Raw genomic sequence first — 15138 nt, 5'->3', positions numbered from 1 at the left:
CTAACAGCACAGGTAAACCAGAGAAGCTGTCCACATTCCAACAGCTTGATAAATTAAGCATTTTCAGCTATTAAAAGTCAATTGACAGCTCAGCCACATCCTTTACCTTTGGTATATTTAGAAAGGAAAATGATTCCTCTTTGTCTTTCCCAGGCACATTCCCACTTTTACAGTCCATTTCAGACCCCAGAAACTATTAATGTCTCTGTTACAGAACGCACAGCCCCACCAGTCCCACTGACTAAGGTCTGCCCACCCGCCCCCACATTACCCTCACGATTCTCCTTCAACTGCCTCAATACCCCTGCCCCATTCAAACATCTGCTGGTACTTGTGCCATTGTTGAGATTAAGGCAGAAGAGACAAAGGCTCACGAGCCCACTTCTCAACTTTTACTAGAAATGCCTCCAAATACAGCCTTTAAACTCTTCAAAATAAAATTTCTCATTTTATAGTAAAGATTTCAAACTCCCAGTGATTCTGTACAAAGTAAGGACAAGGTAGAAAAACAAGGATGTGCATAAAGGTAGCAAATGTCTGATGTCACATTTCAGGTTCCTGATTTTTCCAAGAACTGGGAGAATACTGTATGCACTTATCTCCATTACTGAGGGCACACATTAGGTCTTTCCCAATAAGCACAGGTTGCTTTCCTCCATTAAACCAATTCTGCAAACTTTGTAGGAACCCACAGACATCCTCATGCATGAACCCACAGACCACTATCAGCTTTCCCAGAAGAAAAAAAAGAGGAAAATTAAGAAAAATTAATCAAGGCAGCTGGGAATATATATTTTTTTTCACCCTGAAAGAAGAACGGGAGCAGAGAAAGGAGAAATACCACTGTTTATTTTTAAAAAGTCATTCTAAATTGATTTAGCCCAGAAAGTTCAAACCTACTTTCATACATTGGATTACTGTGAGGGTTTGTCTCTCTGATTAGCACTGGGATACTACAAGAATTGATTAACATTTATTTCTGTATAAATTATAACAGCAATTGATTCTTCTCTACTATCTGCAATTGATCTGAAAGCAGATACAACAGAATCAGCCCAAAGAAGAAGAAAAAGTAGTGTCCCTAAAAAGAAGGGGAAAGTCACTGAACTAAGCTAAAGGTGACTATCAAGGAATCAACCGATTAATGTTTCCTGTGCATATCCATATATCTTTCATGTTTTGGAAGAAGACAGGTAAGGAAATGCCAAAATGAAGAGCATGAGCTGTACTTGATGAGCCAAAAGAAGGGCTTCCAATAGCAAGAAATAAGATGAATTCACTCCTATATCACTAAAACTGAAAAGCATCTGGCATACAATATTCTATACATAACTTTTATAGAAATTTTGCAGTTTACAAATTTACCTCCCAGTGATAAATATTAAGTCTTAAAATGCTATACATTGAATAAAGGACAAGAAGCATTGAATCACAACCAAAAATATTTTGCTTCTTATTTACTGTAGTGAGAACATGCAGCCTATCTGTTAATACCCCAGCAGCCACTGACAGGAAGGAGCTTGAAATGTATCCAGAATGTGTGACAATGTCTGTGATAGGGAAATGCTTCTTGGTTAATTCCATAAGAACAATCCCTGATGTTGGTGGCCTAGATGGTTGGTGGAATTGCAAAATAATTTAGACTGGAATGTCATTTGGCCCCAAGTCCTCCTTCAAATTTGTTGCTGAATCTGACTTCGAAGTTAAATCACGTCATTAGGGATGAACAATATTCAGTTAAAGCTTTGGGCATTTCCACTGATGGATATGCCCTTGATGGGCACTTTTCCTAGTGCTTAATCATTATCATATGTGAAAAAATTATCCTCTTCTAATATCTAACCAGATTTGTCTTGTAACTTGTGCTGTTGCTTCTCGCTCATTGACTGCACAATCCTAAGAGAGTGACCTATCTACAATCTCCCATTAGATAACTGAAGATACCACTAAGATCACACACAAACCTTCTTTTCTCCAGATTGAATAACCCAGAGACTCATGTATCATTTCTCCAACACTCATCTTGGCGACCCCACACTGGACTCTCTACAGACATTTTTCTTGTGCTGGGAGCCCAAAGTTGCACATGGTAATTCAGCTGCAAACTCACAAATGGCAACAAAAGATGTAAAAAGTAAAAAAAAAGAAAAAAACAAATCAAACCAAAACAAAAAATTAGTAATTTCTACCTGTTCTCTGCATCCTTCTTATTACAATGCAAAATGTGGCTCATTTTCATGACACAGATGCACTGCTGACTTGTGTTCAGCCTTTCCAAAACAATGACCAGGTCTTTTTCTACAGAACTGTGTTCCATACTGCCCTTACACAGCCTATGCTCTTGCACAGAATGACTGTCCAGAACTGTAAAACCACCACAAGCTTACCAATGGCTTTCCCTCTGCCAAAGACCTGAAAGAAAAAGCCATTCAGGATAAACTGGCATATGAAGGTTAAGAGCTCTGCCACAGAAAGATGGATGGATGCTCTACCCCAGCAGTTGTAGTCTTTTCTTTCACATGTCTATCTCTGTCCATAACTAAACAAGCTAAATCCAGAATCTAACCTGAAGTATATCTAATCTGCTCTCTATAATTCTGCAGCGAGTTGTTCCATTTCAATGCAAAATGCCAACAGAAGCAGATTTATCAGCTTTTGTCACTGTCAAATACTCAAAAGGTATTCAGCATTTCAAATTTTAAAACTTTATAAGGACTGAACACAAACTTTTATCTAACATACAGAGTAAGGAAGTGTAAAAGGCCAAAGCAAAATATTTATAATATGTGTATGCCACAGAGCAGGGTATCAGGATGGGAATTTGAGGATGCAAAACCCAGCCATACAATTTCTACCCTGTAAAAATGCAATAGATGTGATAAGGTGGCTAAGGATAGGAACTTTACAGGCCTTATCCTCACATCCCTTCGAAGTGCAATACAAAGCAGAAGGTATACATATTCTATATGTATATTCACCAGATTACATTTATCTCCCTCAAATATCTGATGTAAGTAAAAAACTGAACTAACACTTGTTACTTCAGTTCTGATTCAGTGAGGTATTTTACCTAGCAAGCTATTATCATTTCAAAGTCCTCCTAACTTTTTGATGCTTCGCTATGATCATAATAGACTCTATTTTAAATATTTCCAGATGATACAGCATTGCCCAGAGAATACACCAACCCTTTACAATAAACACTAATTAATCCTACTATTTAAGCAGCAGTTTCTTCTTGCACAATACTTAACATCAATTGCATCAGTTTGGTACAGCTTATTATCCTAATAATAATGAGTCTCTCTTTCCCCATGCCAAAAATTAATGAGGTGCCATCATTTTTTGATAATGGATACACTGAACAGTGTAGTTGTACTGTCCTTAAGGATGGCTAAACTGTAGACTCTCTGGAAAGGAGTTTAGACCCTGTCAATGTGAATATACTCTTTAGCCGAGCAAATAGTCCAGCCTTATAAATTCTATTGCCAGCTGGCAGATTGAAAACAATACAGCAAACCCTTTATAGAGAAAAAATATGATCTGTACAAAATGTTAGCATGAAAGCTTAGCCGTGCTTGTAGCATAACATATAAAATTGACAGCTGAATAGTTAGTTATGACTCCCAAGCTTCCAAAACTTGTAGTTAAATCCCTATATGTATTTTGCTGCTACACTATACTTCTCAATTAATGGCAACTTTTAACTGCTCTATATGAAAGAAGCAGTGTTAAGCCCTTCAACAACAAAGCTTTTCGGTATGCACTGAAATTTCTCTCGAGTCTGTCTGAAAAGACAGTGTAGAAACATGGGAATCAAGAGAGGAAATGCAACCAAAATGTTGTTTGAAATAAAATGAAAATGGTACACAGAATATCTGAAGTTGGAAGGGATGCTGGCAGGTCACCTAGTCCAGCCCCCTGCTGAAAGCAGGGCCAACTACAACATGTTGACCATGGATGTGTCCAGTTGGGTTTTAAATGTCTCCAAAGATAGAGATGTCATAGGGTTTCTGGGCATACCGATCTGGAAGTCTTTGACCACTCTCACAGTAGTAAAATTTCTTACATTTAAATTGAATATCCTGTATTTGAATTTGTGCTCACTGCCCCTTGTCCTGTCACTGGGCACCACTGAGAAGAGCCTATCTCAGTCTTTTTTTACCCCTGCCCCAACAGACGGGGTAGGGGGAATAAGAGGATCTGGAAATAATACTCACTGGTTGTGAACTATAACTTAACTATCTGCATTAGACTTACAAAAAGTATGGACAACATCCAGAAAAAGGCCTTTCTCCACATACTTGTGTTTAGATACCACTTCTTAACATCCAGGAAAATATATTGTATATGTATATATAAAAATAATCTATATTATATACACCATAGAATATAAATAGAAAGCTTGCGGACTTCCCAGGTAAGAAGAAAGGTGCCATGTGTATGACAGAAATAGGCAGTACTCATTTACAGAATTTCACTCTTTTCAGTAACTAAATAGGATGTTTCAATAATTAAAAAGATAGTTTAAGTAAAACTAACTTTCATATTTTATTGAAAATCTCTTTTGATTCTATTCTAGAAAACATGTCAGCTTCCTTTTGACTCTTATTCTTTGTGTCTATCCAGTAATGTTCATATTTACATTTTCCAGTAAAAAAATAAATTATCTTGAGAATATATAATTACTGAAAATTGCTATTTTTAACCAATAAAAATACTCCAAATACAGCATTGAACTAAGTATTTTTTCAATGCTTTAGATTTTAGTGAGGTTTTTTGTTTGTTTTTCAGCAGGGTGTTTGGTTAGTTGGAAGGAGGGCTGTTTTGGTTTTTTAGATAGAAACTCTATTCCTAATGTAGTGCTCTTCCTTTATCCTGTCACAGCATCTATGTTAATGAAAAAAGCATGGCAAAAGTAGTCCACCACACTTTGTGTTAAGGTTTGATATACTGTACACAATTTCCAGTATTTTAAAATATATTAGGATATTACAGAAAGAAGGGGGTTATATAAAATAAAGGAAAAGACATTTTGGTTTTCCACAAGAGCTCTACACTCCTGACAGATTGAGCTTTCCTTGTGCCATGACATTTGTTTATGAATCTGTAGAGACTGAGGAGCCATGGAACTGTTCTGGTTAATACATATGTCATAACTACATCCAGGTAAGAAAGAGGACTGCACCCATAAATGAGGAGAGAGAGTAGTGTGATAATTCACATTGCATTTAGAACAAAGGGAACCGTACTAATACTATCAAATAACACTGCATAAACTACATTGATTTCTTCAAGAAATTCCTGAAGATTTGCAGGAATGTGGTTAGCAATACAATTAGCTGGCTCTGTTCAATATGAGATTTTTTTTTTTCAGTTCAGTTGTTAAAAAAGTGAAATTCCTTTAACAAAATCCTCCAGAGGTCAGCTTTGCTAAGAAGTGAAACTGTCAGGCTTCTCATCCTTGCTTAGTAATTGCACACTTGATGCAACTGTAAAATGTATCCGTTGCTGCAAGCTGTTCTTTTCAGTGAAGTAAAAGAGAAAATTTTCCAACTATTTGCAACCTACAGATCATTAAAAACAATCCCATACACACAGCCACCAGAAGCATCTAGAGTTACACTGTTTTCCTGACTCCTTTCTGCAAGCTTCAATTACTCTTTTTAACTTTCGAGTAAAAAGACATTCTACGCACAAAGTTTAGGTTACATAATAATGCTTTGGAAGAGCCTGCACACATTTCTTTAAAGTTTGCCAAGTCTTTAAAATTTCACTGACACAATTTTAACATCAAAAGTATCAAATATTTCTATACTCATTACACTTGCCATACATTCATTGCATCCTGTACAGGCTAATGCAGCTTCTAAAAAGAAAAAAAAAAAAAAGTAGAAAAAATAGAAATCTGTGAGGACCACCTAAAGGTATAGGAAATCAATAAAAAGTAACTGCCTGGCTTCAGACAGTTTTCAGATGGGAGAAAATGCAAACCCGTACTTTATAATAAAATATAACTACAAAGCTGTAACACAGAACAAAAAGTCAAAATACCTGTTTCCTCACAGACAAACACTGTGGTTCACGAACTCTGTGGGCCTCAAATATCAGGCAGAGCCATAAGACTTCTTTAAAAGCTGAAACAGGTAAAAAATGTCCAGCTTCAAACAGGACTACAAAACATTTTGGACTTGAGCAATGTCGTCAAATCGTAAGAGAAGAATTGGAACAAACTAACTTAGATTCCATTTGCATAAAAATCTGCTAGTCTTCTTGACAAGTCTTTCAGGAAAAAAAGGACAAACAATGAGCAGTTCAGCAGCAGTCTCTACTCACTGTCACTGCCACTGCTGTATCTCAGCAGCATCATCTGTTTTTACACAACAAGTAAGAGACTTCCAGATCCATGTTTTTAAGAAGTGGTCCAAACTCATTTACTTCAACCATCTGAAAATCTCAAAAGCTGATACATTGGTTTTGAGAAGTATTCCAGTTTGAAATCTGCTATCTTCTACTAGCCTTTGTTATATCATGCTCCTTGTTTAAAATAAAACTAGATGATAACATTTTACATGCCCAAGGATCTCTCCACTTTCTTGGCCTCTGCAGGACACACTCTCTCTCTTCTACCCAAAGACCACTGAGTAACCTTCATCCTCTCAGCTGCACATGCCATCACTTTTCCCTCACCATATTGAGGAGGGTTCAAAATCCCCATCCCCCATTTCCCCCCCCATCTGCTTCATACTAAGTTCATCCAGTCTTCCATCCCATCTGTCATGCCAGAACCCCGGCCACCTTTTTCGTCCCCTGTGTGGGCTTATGCACACCTGAATCATCTCCCCACACTGCTAAATCATTCTTTTCTTGCAGACTTAGAAACAAATCACTATGCGAGTTAACATTTTAGAACCAAAAAGGGGATGGTGAGGCTTTTAATATGGTAGGTAGCCATTCATTCAAGGTAATCACTGACTGGTTTATCTTCTATAGCCACAAAGAAACAATGAAGTTGATGGTGCAACTATTCCTCTGCTCTGCCAGTCATCATCAAAGTGACTCAAATTCCACCCAGAGATGCCTGAAAGAACTCTTAAAATTGCCAGATTGATTAGTGCTTCGAGTTACTATACCATAGACTTCCACAGAAATGCCATTCCAAGCAAACGACCATTTCAATCAGCCAAAACACGAAAAAGACAATCAAATGTCAAAATATTTCTGGCTTACATTGCTGTCAGTTCAAGCTTAAATATAAAATAATGGTAATATACAAAACTTCCATTCTAATAGTCATCAGTCATTGTCCAATAATTCTCTACAATTTTAAATCACATGTTTAATAATCATGTGGGAGCATGGGCAGTATCATAGAAAAAGTATCAAATAAATGTGAGTTAAAATTACACAACTGAACAACCAGTAATAACATCTTATTTAAATTTAAATAGGCAGTTCTGAAAAAGACTGAAGGAGAAAAAGATCTAACTCTTCAATGGGAAAATTAACTAACAAAACATACACATTTAAAGTTTCTTGCTCTCACCTTTATTGTAGTTAGTATATTAATCAAACTACAACTGCAAAATAAGATTAAATTATGAAAAACTCTGCCTCAGAGAACTGATGACTCAATTATCAGGGTAGCATTTGAGGAAGTTAAATATAAAATATAAAATAGATAAATAAAAGCCTCCACTGTCACCTTCCTTCTCTTCTGAAGAGAATACCATTCTGAAGATATCCATCTGTAAAATATGTGAAACCTATCAAATTGCTGGGGAAAGGAAGGATAAAAAAAATGGAATGCACTATAAGTTTGTTCTGCTGATTTTTTCTATCTAAGCATCTGCTATTGGCCTCTCCTGGAGATGGGATACAGCATAAACCTCACAGCTATTCTGACCCCCCTAGTACAGACATTCTCATGTCACATCAGGGTGAAAGAGTTTGCTTTCTCTGAGCCAAGTTCCTTGACTAAATAGAGGAAAGAGAAAGGTAACAGTACACCAAAGAAAATTTGTTTGTAGCTCCTATTCTGTGCAGATCATGGCTTGCACCCAGCTGCCTGTAGAAGCTCCCAGCAAAAGCTGACACCCGCACTACCAGGGCTGTCCTATTGTCTGCTCACACTCCAACTTATGGAAAAAAGGGTGGATGTAGCCACATGGAACCTTGGAACCTAAATTACCCTGTTGTCAGGGTAACTGTCCTACAGCAACTTCAACACCAGCAACACCCAGAGCCCTGACAGAGCTCCATACCATGCTGCCAATCCAAACACAGAGGGTAGGACAGCAACAGGATTCACATCCCTGTCTGGTCTAGTTCCCACCTTCTTCCCCAAGCCCCCATGTCTCAGTTTAACAAGATTACAACTTTGAAATTAGGCAGCTTCAAGCGAAAAGTGTGGAAAAGGAAAAGAACAGCTCTTCATTAACAAAATCTGAATAAACAACAAATGGTGCAATCAAAATTTTCAAAAGAAACAAAACAAAGACCCAGTTCCCCAGGTGGGGGGAGGGAGGGGAAGGGCTGAAGGCAAAAACTGTTCCCGGCAGCTCAAGAGCTGCTCGCAGCCAGGTGAGCGGCCGGTGGCTTCACAGCCAGCAATGAAAGTCCTTTTTTCCACAGGCAGTCCCAGGTCAGGCATCTCTGATAATGCAGCCTCACGCCTCGAGGGCAGAATACCTCGCTCCGAGATGGGTCCCTCGCTCTCTCTCAGTCATCCTCCACGAGGTGTCCAGTGGGGAAAAACCTCCCCTCAGGAAAAAAGAAAAGGAGGCGACCGAAACAAACAAACAAACAAACAAACAAACAAAAAAAAAAAACAAACAAAAAAAAACACCCAACCAACCGAAAAGCAGCTCCCGCTTTTTCCCTCAGTGGAAAACCCAGTCCTCCGGACAAAGGATTCCCGAGGTGTGGCCCACGCCGAGCATTTTAGGGAGCCTCCCCGTCCCTCCCGCTCCCGCGCTGCCCAGCGCAAGTGTGCTTTGCCATCCTGTAAATCTATACAGTGACTTAAATAACAAGAAAAGTCCTATTTTTCCTAATTCGTCCTTTGATAATGTTAATGTCACCTGTGGTTTTACGGTGAAAAAATAAATATGGTAGACTTTTCCAAGGATTTTACTTTTTAAAAAGTCCCAAGAAAGTCAGGAAAACACGTGGGGTTACAAATTTGTATCGGCATTTATTTGGGAGGAAAAAAATAGCCACTCATAATGATGGCTTAATGCTGCCTGTTTAATTGATGAGGCAAATCTATTAGGTTAAGTTTTATATAAAAAAATCAAGCACTGATTTATAGCAGACATGTACTTCTGTGTATTGCTATATATACATAGCACAGATCTTTCATTTTTAAAACCAGGTAGACCAAAAGATACAAACCAGAAATCCATCATGCACTCAGAACAAAATATTATCCTGGATTTGACAATGGGTGGGAGTAACAGCATACTTGTGTTTGTCTGGCTGTGCATGCACAGCAACACAATACAATACACAGACTAAGGAAAATTCATCCTTGGTTGTAAAAAAAAAAATAAATAAATTATTATTCATATGACAAGTTAATTTTTATAGAGAAAATAAGATAATTATTTGGGCTTTTTAGAAACATGTGTCTAAGTGGTAAAGTCCATGACAGATTAATGGGCAAAATACAGGCAGGACAGCTGGGAGTTTACAGTAAATGAAGTATATAACACATCTGACAATTTTTCTACTGCACATAGCACATATATACATATATGCTCATTTACAAAGCCCTAGTGGTTGAATTAAATTAAACCATTTTCTAACTCATAAATTGGCCAATTGTAAGAAGCTTGGCTGTCAGGTCTATTTTAAAGAAAGATTCATTAAGCGGTAGCCTCGATTTCTTTCTTTGCAAGACAACATGAGATGCAGTTAATGATTTGAAAAAGAATCTGTAGGCTGCAACTAATGATCCATTTGGGTCAAAGTTTATATTGAACCTGTTTACTTCCATTTACAAGAGATTTCCATGTCTTGTACAAAAGACGTTTACATTTCTTGGTGGATGTCCTTTCAACGAACAGCCCACTGGATCTGCTGAGACTCCATATCATATGAAACTTGCATATCCCAAGAAATATACATATTTCTGAATGTCCTAATCAAAGACTCAGATAGTAAAATTGTTTTAATTTGATGATATACATGACAGTGCAATCTAGTACTTCACTGCTTGGAAAGCACTTATTTTTCTGAAGTTATTTTGTCTTTTGTATACACATGGGATAAGTGTGGGAAACCTCTTAGATACCTAGTGGTTTTGAATATATTAACTGATTCAAGGCAGAATAATACAAAGCTGGTTACATAATAACCAAGGAAGAGAGTTATGATGAGGAGAAAAGTGTTGATTAAGCTGGCATAAGCAGCCCAACTATTAAATGCAGATCCACAACAGAAACACAGTTTCCTACAACTCCAACTAGAGAACAGACATTGAAGTGATCCTGAACTTGCATAGGTGGAGAGGGGAGGGTAAGGAGAGCTGTAACACAGCAAAAGATCAGATGAAGCAGAAGGGTTGCTACTATTTTTACTAAGTAAAATACAGCAGGTAAACATTTTCCCATCCATTTCTAAAGTCATATGTTCATAGACACACCTGCTCTGAGGAAAGGCTTTTGTTTTAAGAAGCCACTAAATTTGCCATATCTAAATGCTATCACATTGCTCATTATGTCTAACATCACATTTTCGACACACTTCTTTAACTGGGAGCCTGGCTGGCAAAGCAGCATTTAATTCTGTCACCTTTTCCAATATTCTTCAAAGCTACCTGATGAAATAACACCAAAATTCCTTAAAAATCAAGTTTTTATACTCCTTCATTCATTGATGTTGCCATCAGATATCACATATATATACATATGTACACACACAGAGTATGGATAAATTTTACACGAATTTCAGTGTCAACATTTCAGCCCCAAAACCCCACAAACTTTGCTACAACACTGCTAACCTTTTTACCTTAGTGAAACCAGAAGCAGAAAAAGCAACAATTTTAAAACCAAAAATGAGTCTAGAAGCCACTTGATAAAAGACAGCATTTGTTTTGATAGGTAGATTTCCTACCAGATTGTTATGAAAAACTTTCTGCAAATAGTTTTGGGGTTTTTTTCAGAGAACGTAGCTCTGTTATTTTCATTTGTTCTCTCTTGCCAAAATATGTCCTTTCAAATTTTCAAAGCCTTCCTCAACTGATAACTCTTCAACCCAAAACAGCAGCTCGTTCTGCTCTAGAAAAATAGATTGCATGTCCCTGTGAAGCGTAGTTATTTACAGTATCAGATCAAATGTGTATACGAATCGGTTCCAATCTAAGGAATCTGTTCCAAGTAGGCAGTTTTCTTTCCAGAGAATGAAATAACTGATGCAAAAGAAGCAGTGGCAGTGGTAGAGCCTCTTGTTTACTGAATAAACAGAGCTGAGTTAAAGGATGGCAACTCTGTCAAATCACAATAGGACAGCCTAACTAGAAGGAAAAATTAGATAGAAGTTAAATGTTTACTTTCCATTTTTCTTCATTTTGTTATATGTCAGCTGGAAAAGAAATTCTGGCTGTAACACATGGTCTCATTATCAGTTAGAATTACTATCTTCTTTCCCACATTTTTTCTAAATTATCGCCCTTTCAGTTTCTGATAACTACCAAATATACAGTTCTTCTACAAAATAGTCAGGTCAGACCACTCGCAATTTCAATAAATTGAAGGATTATAGACTGAGCTCCTGACAAAATTGTTGATTGCCCTCCTATTAAGATTCTCATCTGATACAAATGATCCTGAACTTTATATCTCAACTTTCATTGGGCTTGAGCATACTTACAGTCTGCTTCCTCTTATGGGATGCTATTAACAATCATTACAAACAACTTCTCAAAAGGAACATAACATATCCTAATACTCTGGAGCATTGTATCTGCATGTTGCAGGTACCTCTATTCTAAATTATCCTCCCACTCCACTATTACCTCACCTCCCACTCTCTGCAATAAAAACAAGATTTCCTTGATTTATAAAGGAAGTAAACATTTCAGTAGTTTATAATAGCATAAAATAGACTGATTATGGTTCAGTGATACATCTGCACAATTGCTTGATCTATAATTTAACCACATTGTATTATTTCAGCTTTACACTTTAATTGGCTTTGAAAGAAAGGTAGGGAAACTACATTTTTATGCCATTTATACAAGATGGAGTCCTGATATTTTCTAACACACAAAATGACATTTGAAATACTGAAAAAAAGTAAGTCTCAGAAGACACCAAATGACTGAAGACTGCCATTATTCAGGCTCAACAGGAATCTCATTCTCTTCTTTAGATTTGTATGAATAAATTAAGATCTCCAAGACTACCATTCACCTTGTATAACTTATTTTATTATACATATAGTAAAAAACCCAAAATATTACAAATTCCCCAGACCAGTTTGTTCCCACTATAGGAGAAGGAATTCTACCTGAAAGCCAATGTGGTTTCAGAGCCAACAGGAGTACCACAGACATGGTATTTGTTCTTAGACAACTGCAAGAGAAGTGTAGGGAACAGAACAAAGGTCTCTATGTAACCTTTGTTGACCTCACCAAGGCTTTCGATACTGTGAGCAGGAAAGGTCTCTGGCAGATTTTGGAACATTTAGGTTGTCCCCCCAGGTTCCTCAAAATGATCATCTCACTCCACGAGGATCAGTCAGATATGGCAATGCACTTCCTGAGCCCTTTCTAATAACTAATGGTGTGAAACAAGGCTGCATTCTCGCACCAACCATATTCAGAGTCTTTTTCAGCATGATGCTCCAAAGGGCCACGGCAGACCTCGATGATCAGGACGGTATCTACATTCGATACTGTACTGATGGAAGTCTATTCAATCTAAGGCGACTGAAGGCCCACACCAAGACCTTAAATCATCTTGTCCGGGAGCTGCTCTATGCTGATGACGCCGCCCTTGTTGCCCACACAGAAGCAGCCCTGCAGTGTTTAACATCCTGCTTTGCAGACACTGCTGAGCTCTTCGGGCTGGAAGTCAGCTTAAAGAAGACAGAAGTTCTCCATCAACTGGCACCTAAGGAAGTCTTCCATCATCCCCATATCACCATTGGCCAATCAGAGCTCAAATCAGTCCAGCAGTTTAATTACCTAGGTAGCATCATCTCATCGGGTGGTAAGATTGATGGAGAGATAGACAACAGGTTAGCAAAGGCATATAGTGCCTTTGGAAAGCTTCATAAAAGAGTTTGAAATAATAAACACTTGAAGAAAATTACAAAGGTCAGTGTTTACAGAGCCATTGTGCTGTCTACTCTCTTATACGGATCTGAATCATGGGTCATCTACCGCCACCACCTGCGACTCCCAGAACGCTTCCATCAACGCTGCCTCGGTACCACCCTAAACATTCACTGGTCAGATTATGTAACTAATACATCTGTTCTAGAACAGGCAGCAGTCACAAGTATTGAGGCCATGTTACTGAGAACACAGCTGTGCTGGGCAGGGCACGTCTCCAGGATGAAGGACCACCGCCTCCCTAAGATCCTGCTTTATGGTGAACTTGCCACCGGCTGCCGCAAGAGAGGAGCCCCAAAGAGAAGATATAAGGACTCCCTGAAACAACATCTCAGCCTCGGCCACATTGATCAACATAACTGGTTTACTCTGGCCTCCAATCGGGAGGTCTGGAGACACACCATCTATAACGCTGCTGATGCTTTTGAGAAAGCACACGAGATCACTCTTGAGGAGAAAAGACAACGCAGAAAGAACCGTGTCTTGCAGAATTTACCACCTAAGGAGTCTTTCTACTGTGCCTTTTGCAACCGGACGTGCCTATCTCGTATTGGCCTTTTTAGCCACCAACGCGCTTGTAGCAAATGTGGGTAGAGCCCTTCCCAAATCTTTGTTCGCGAAGCCTAGCCATGATGATGATTTTTCCCAAGACATCCATGCTCTCACATATTTTTACAAGTTTTCTCAGAATTAAAAATAAGAAAATCCAACTAAAACTCAGTCCATTAAAATAGATTTTTCAGCTAGATCAGTCCCTCGTTCTGTTCACAGTGAAGCTACACAACGGTGGGTGCATTAACCAAGTAGGGATATGAGCTGTCTGCAGAGAAAAGCAAAAGAGCAGGAGAAAGAAATGAGGAAGGGTGGCAGGGGGAGGAGGAGGGTGTGAGAGAGTGGAGAGAAAAAGGAATAGCACACTGCTGTGCTTTTGGTTGCAGTGCCAGTTTACAGCCATGAGGAGTTCACAGAATCAGTTTCAGGTCAGTGCTTATTTGTAGCCCTGCTTCACACAGCTATTTAAAGCAAGTTTTGGTGAATAATTATGCTTCCAGTAAAACTATCCTCTGGGACTGGATGTCCAGGATCTGCTAGTCCTTCCCTAGTAGACTTTGAATCATAGCACAGACCCGTGGAGTTCATCCTGACCAAGTCCTCACTCAAAGCCAGGCCAAATTTTGTGCTGCATCAGGTCACTCAGGGCCATGTTCAGCCAAGTTTTGAATGTCTCTAAAGAATCAAAGAGAGACTGATACTGTGCACCTGTAATTTAAGAGAATACCTGCTGCATGCCAAATGCAGGTTAACCATTTACACCAATCTTCCATTTTAATAGTTTTATTTATGCTCACTTATTTAAAGATTCCAGACTCTACTTCATATCACATTGCTAAGAGACAAAAAAATGGAGAAAAATTATGAAATCACCACTTCAGCTCTCAATAATATAAGGATTCGGGGTTTCAGGAGGGAAAAAAAACACCTTTGAAGAACTGAAGTGCAATCATTTTAAGGGAAACAGAATGTTCTCACAGCCTTTTGCATCACTTCACCTTGGTTAAACAAACAAACAAACAAAGACAGCTCACATTCTGACTATGGAAAATTCTGTAGCTTCACTGGAAAAGCAAGCTACAGGAGAAACAAATTATTATTGCCATGAAACACCACCCACTTCTAAAGCAAGCTAGACAGCTACTTCTCTGAAAAATGACTCGGCTATTTAAGCTGGATGCAGGCACCTCTCACCAGTCTAAATAAATCTTCAGGCAGGGAATTTGAGGAAGCTAATGGGG

The 15138-nt window shown here is 38.4% G+C and overlaps 1 long non-coding RNA gene across 1 annotated transcript in view; it reads right to left on the bottom strand.

Annotated features, from left to right (window-relative positions):
- LOC108492220 overlaps positions 1 to 8094 on the bottom strand; it is a 64283-nt gene extending 56189 nt beyond the window's left edge. The window contains exon 1 of the long non-coding RNA XR_001873040.1: positions 8009 to 8094. This is a non-coding gene — a long non-coding RNA (uncharacterized LOC108492220). The remainder of the gene's footprint in view (positions 1 to 8008) is intronic.
- Between the last annotated feature and the right edge of the window lie 7044 nt (positions 8095 to 15138).

The sequence above is a fragment of the Lepidothrix coronata genome, unplaced genomic scaffold (genome assembly GCF_001604755.1).
Source record: "Lepidothrix coronata isolate B3197 unplaced genomic scaffold, Lepidothrix_coronata-1.0 Scaffold9, whole genome shotgun sequence".
Lineage (NCBI taxonomy): Eukaryota > Metazoa > Chordata > Aves > Passeriformes > Pipridae > Lepidothrix > Lepidothrix coronata.
This window is presented reverse-complemented; position numbering and strand designations above follow the sequence as displayed.